This window comes from Anabrus simplex, chromosome X, assembly GCF_040414725.1.
Source record: "Anabrus simplex isolate iqAnaSimp1 chromosome X, ASM4041472v1, whole genome shotgun sequence".
NCBI lineage: Eukaryota > Metazoa > Arthropoda > Insecta > Orthoptera > Tettigoniidae > Anabrus > Anabrus simplex.
Genome location: NC_090279.1, coordinates 138,838,036 through 138,843,965, shown reverse-complemented (window position 1 = coordinate 138,843,965; position 5,930 = coordinate 138,838,036). Strand labels below are relative to the sequence as shown.

General features: G+C 42.3%; 1 non-coding gene across 1 annotated transcript; it reads left to right on the top strand.

Moving 5' to 3' along the window:
- The first annotated feature begins 1,644 nt into the window (after window positions 1–1,644).
- Window positions 1,645–1,721, top strand: TRNAA-CGC (transfer RNA alanine (anticodon CGC)). The gene has a single exon. It is a non-coding gene; the product is annotated as a tRNA-Ala (tRNA).
- The last annotated feature ends 4,209 nt before the right edge of the window (window positions 1,722–5,930 follow it).

Genomic DNA, 5,930 nt, shown 5'->3' with positions numbered 1-5,930 from the left:
AGAATCTAACTCATGGCGTCAGATGAGATGTTGATTACTTACAAATCCATAGAGATAAAATTAGGTAGAACAAGCAGCGGACGTCCACTCCAGATAAGAATATAAAATTAATAAGCTCTTCAGGGCGTTAGCCCTGATCCTTCACACACTATCCTGGCATGTTGAGATAAATACACGTTCTTCTGAGAAGCCACCACATCAAGCTTCCAACACTCATGGCGGGCGACAATCAACTCGCCTCACGCCAATAAGCAACGCGAAGCAGAACCCGGCAGGACAGCAAACGAGCCCCGGGAGACAGACTCGCTTCAGAACCAGTCCAACACCGGACCAGGTAACAAGAATAGGAGTAGAATACATCGTATATGGACGATAGAGAACAATTCCGCAGACGTAGTAGATGCAATTAAACTTAGCGAAGTAAGTCGTACAGAACATAAAATTAAAAGAGTAGACATAAAATTCTAAAGTGAAACAAATTTCAAAGGTGAGGCACCTAGGCCTAAAATGTAGTATGGAAAGGCTAAAATCGTGTGCCAACCGGCACAGTTTCGCTGTGTTGTATAACTCCCGAGATGGCTCGCCAGGATAAGTAACATAGTAGCCTAATCATGGCTGACGGTGGGCGAATGGACCCTGCCATTGGTTGAAGATTACGCCAATGAAATATCGTTCCCATAATTCAAGACAGCGAGAAGTTATGACCAACTTACGCGGGATAAAGAGACCTAAGAGAATGAGGCAATGTAAAAGAATAAGCAAATGAAGTAAATAAGAATAACAATATCTCGTTGTCTTGAATTATGGGAGTGACGTTTATAGGGCAAATCTTCGGGCAATAGTAGAGTACATTTGTGCCACCGCCAGTCATGATTATATATGAACACCAAAGAGAAATAGCTCGGACGTAGCATAGAATGCGCCACTTATGCCTTAATACGAATAGGAAATAGAGGCCTAAAGCCGCGCGACTTGTGGATGAATATTAATAAAAATTAGAAGGCCAAAGCCGCTTCGCGGCCTCTAACGTTTGCTTCTTGGCAGACCAATCGCTTTGTAAATCGAGATTAGAATTCGCGGCTTCTAATTTTTGCTTGTTCACATACCAATGGTTTTATCACTAGCCGGACCTAACGTACCCAGACCAATCGCTTTGTCACTATCCGTGTAGTAATTACAGATCTGAACACTGTAAGGCATATATTCCCCACTTATGTTTAATATTAATAAGAAATAGAGGCCTGAAGCCGCGCGACTAATGGTTGAATTAATAAAAATTAGAAGGGTAAAGCCGCTTCGCGGCTTCTAACCTTTGCTTGTTCAGAGACCAATCGCTTTGAATAATGATATATTTAAATGGTTCAGAGGTAGCGGTACATACTGGTCCAGGGAAAATAAATGCTGGAAAATTATTTCATACACGCACATAAAGAAGGATATGGAAAAAAGGAACATTTATACCGACACTGAACGTACCTTAATTGAGATCACCAGCTGTCGGAAAGACATTGTGAACTCTGTTAGCTCCACAGCGACGTCCATTTTCAACAGTAACTACCACATTTGATTACCATAGCAACGAAAAGAATAATTAAACATTGCGTGCAATCTGTGCCCTCCCCTTCATCGCCCAAGTTGGCCTAAGCCACCATAGCTCAATTGGTAGAGCAACCGACGCGCAATCGGGAGGTTGTGGGTTCGGATCCCACTGGTGTCCGGCTGGCCATTTTTGTTCTGTATTTAACATCTCTTCAACACGTACTACATGTACGTAACACGACCTAATACGTTGAAAGTCTGTTTCGATTACAATGCGGTCGTGAAAATTCAATATTCATTGACATGCCCCACAACGGGCGACTTAAACGCACTCTATAGTGTGCTAGCAGCAATTTGCTCTTGCAAAATTTAAGTCAAGAAATACAAGACGGCATTCATGAAGACACGTTGCAATCCTTGATAAATAAATTGGAAAGGTTATGAAAGGAACTGGCACCGTTGGAGGAAAAAGTGTTAGATTTGTTGCTGGAAAGAGAAGGAGACGACGAGTATGAACGTGAGTACGAATCTATAGACAGTTTTAGAGACAAATTAGATGATGCAAGACAAAAATATGCCCTGTGGTTACAAGCTAATAACGCCAATGTGTTGGAAGTAGTGTCAGGTAGATCAACTGTGTCAGCTGAGAGTAAAAACAAAAGGCAGTTGAAATTAGCCAAGATAGAACTCGTGAAATTCGATGGGGAGGTTAGGAATTGGTTGGAAATTTGGGGACAATTTCGGCGCATCCATGAGGACTCTGAAATTGAGGATGAAGATAAATTTCAATACCTAATCCAGTCCACGAAGGTTGATAGCCGAGCTAGAGATTTAGTTACCAGTTTCCCCCCACTGCTGAAAATTACTCGAAGGCTGTAGAATCCCTTAAGGGTAGGTTTGGAAGAGAAGATTTATTGACAGAATTCTATGTCAGGGAGCTCAAAAGTCTTGTAGTAAAAAATGTTTCTCAGACAAGGGAGAAACCTATGCTTGCTAGCTTATACGACAAGTTAGAAACACAGCTGAGAGCTTTAGAATCAATAGGCGTTACTCGAGATAAGTACGGCTCAATGCTCTTTCCGTTAGTAGAATCTTGCTTGCCTGAGGAAGTATTACGTGTCTGGATGAGGAGTTCATCAACGACTAAAACGTATCTGGATAATGGACATGCTGACAAACTGACCGCGTTACTTGGTTTTCTGAAGGGTGAAGTAGAGAGTGAAGAGAGAATTACATTCGCTCAAGCTGGTTTTGGACTATCTAATAAATCGAGGAGTGCTAAGATTAAAGAACGGGAGCGGGAGGAGCAAGGTTTAGCCACTGCTAGTGTACTTTTCGCTGGAAAAGGAAACAATTTGGAGTGTGTCTTCTGTAATAAATCGCATGACAGCAAATGGTGTCATCTGGCTCAAGAATTGAACTTAAGGGATAAACATAAAAGGTTGTCAGAGAATAAAGCTTGTTTTTCATGTCTGAAGGTGGGACATACGGCTGCTAATTGCATTACGAAACTAAAATGTCTCGTGTGCAGTGATAAACATGAGGCTATTATGTGTCCCAAATTAGATGTAAATAAAGGGGGTTATAAGGGTGATGAGAAGAACCAAGAATGGGGTTCAAAGTTGTCAGGTGGCCCAACTCTAACCCTTAACACCCAAACCAGTGATGTTTCGAAAGTACTGTTACAAACTCTTGTAGTTAGGTTAAATCATCAAGGGAAAGAAATAACTCTTCGGGCATTGCTGGATACAGGCTCGCAGAGATCCTATCTGTTGGAGAAAACTGCCGCGGAAATGGGGTATATTCCATCAAAGACAGAAAAAATTGAACACAAGCTTTTTGGGGGTGCTTCAATCGGTGCAAACGATCATAACCTGTATAGGAGAGCTATTGTCAACCTACGTCATTCAATTTCTCAAAACATTAGGGTGCTGGGACAAAAGGTAATTTGTGGTACAATCCCACGTTTAAAAAGGGGTCCTTGGATGGATGAGATCAGAGGAAAGAAAATTTGTCTCTCTGATTATGGTCCAGAGTCATCGGAGATTGAGTTACTCATTGGTGCAGACATCGTGGGAAGTTTATTGACTGGGGAAACAATCAATTTGAGGTCTGGTTTGGTTGCTGTTAGGACCACATTTGGTTGGACAGTGATGGGACAGCTCTGGAAGACAACTGAGAACTCTAACACAGTGTCTATGGTGAACTCTCTGTTTGTGAGAACGGCTTCTTTGGGTGGACTGTACTATGGAACTTGGAAAGCATAGGAATTTGTGATCCGACCGAGACGTTGTCGAAGGAGATTGAAATGGCAACATTGAAACATTTCCAAGAAAATGTTAAGATAGATGAGGAAGGACGATATAAAGTCGCGCTTCCATGGAACGAAGATCAGCAGCTATTGTCAGACAACAAGGATGTTGCATTAAAAAGACTGGTTTCTGCAACACACCGCTTAATCAAGGAAGAAAATTTTGAGAAGTACCAGCAGGTGCTCCATGACTGGCAAGATGAAGGGATAATTGAAGAAGTTGGCCAAGAAAGCTCTCAGGATGCTGGGTGCTTTTTACCGCACCGAGGAGTTTTTAAGGAAGGATCGACTACAGCAGTGAGGCCGGTGTTTGATGCTTCATGTAAATCGAAAGGAGGACTTTCACTCAACGACTGTCTGGAGAAGGGACCTAATCTATTAGAAGTAATTCCATCTATTTTGAACCGGTTCCGTTTAAACAGGATTGGCGTGATCTCAGACATAAAGAAGGCCTTTCTTCAAATCGCAGTCGCTGAAGGGGATCGAAACTTTTTGAAATTCCTGTGGTGGGAGAATTTTGCTGAGGGAACTCTTAAAATATACCACCACAAACGGGTTGTTTTTGGAGTTAACTGCAGTCCGCTTCTACTTGGAGCGGTATTGGATCTTCATATAAAGAACAACTCGTGCTTCCGTGAAACCGCAGATAAACTGAGAACATCTCTGTATGTGGACAACTGCGTCACTTCCGTGAGCACAGAAGAAGAACTTAAACAATTTGTGGATGAGTCGAGGGAGCTGTTGCAAGGAAAATTTGACCTAAGAGGGTGGGAGTACACCAGGTAGACTCTGGAGGATGAAGTACCTAAAGTGACACCTGTTTTGGGTTTGTTGTGGGACCCCGTAGCTGATGTTTTGTCATGTAAAATGGTGAAGTTGAATGACTCTGATGTTCTCACAAGGACAGTTTTGTCAATGACTCAAAGTATTTTTGACCCAATTGGTTTTACGTGTCCGGTTTCCATTGTACCTAACGTTTTACTACAGGAAAGTTGGAGAGAGAAAGTAAGTTGGGATAGTCCGTTAAGTGAAGACAACCTAATCAAATTCAATAAGTGGTTGAAGGAGTTGCCATTTGTTGCTGAAATTAAAGGGTCTAGAAGATTTTCTAGTTGTGAGGACAAATCGTCATGGAGTATGCATGTATTTTGTGATGCCAGTCAAGTGGCTTATGCAGCCGTTATTTTTTTAAGATCTTTCAATGGAAAAGAGTTTGAAGTGCGACTGGTCGCAGCAAGATCAAGGGTAGCCCCCTTCAAGAAAATAACGATACCGAGACTGGAGTTATTAGCCTGCACTATAGGCTCACGTCTCGCTTTTTCTGTGAAAGAAAGTTTGAATCTGACGGACATCCCGGAGTACTATTGGAGTGACTCTTCTTCTGTGGTATGTTGGATAAGGAGAGAGGGAGCTTGGCGAGTGTTCGTCACTAACAGAGTGAAAGAAATTAGATTATTATCTAATCCTAAGTCTTGGTTTCATCTACCAGGCACAGACAACCCAGCAGACCTACCTTCGAGAGGTTGCTCTACTTCGCAGCTGATTTCTTCTCGTTGGTGGGAGGGACCCGCTTGGTTAAAGTTGGAAGAGAGCAGTTGGCCATCGCGCGTTGTAGAAATTAATGAAGAGAAGGTCAGTGCAGAAAGAAAAAAGGCCTTGTTACGACTACTATGCTTGTCTCCCAGGGAAAGCAGTGGTATTGAAATTTTTTTTCTCAGTATTCAAGAATCGTCAGAATGGTGGCCTGGATGCTGCGGTTCATCAACAATGCAAAAAAGGACGTAGAGCAGAATGTTTCTTCTGAATTGGGTTGTTTGGAAATTTCAATGGCGGAGAGACGACTGTTGAAAATTGTTCAAGAAGAGAACTTTACTGAAAGGGACAACCAACAAACATTGTGCCTTTTCAACGACCAGCTGGGCCTCGTCAGGGTTAAGACAAAAATCACCAACAGGAAGGATGAATACGATTTCCGTACACCTGTTTTATTGCCATCAAATCATCCTCTGACTGAGGTGATAATCAGAGAACACTATTTGAGAGCTTCTCATGCTGGTGTTCAGATTTTACTCGCTATACT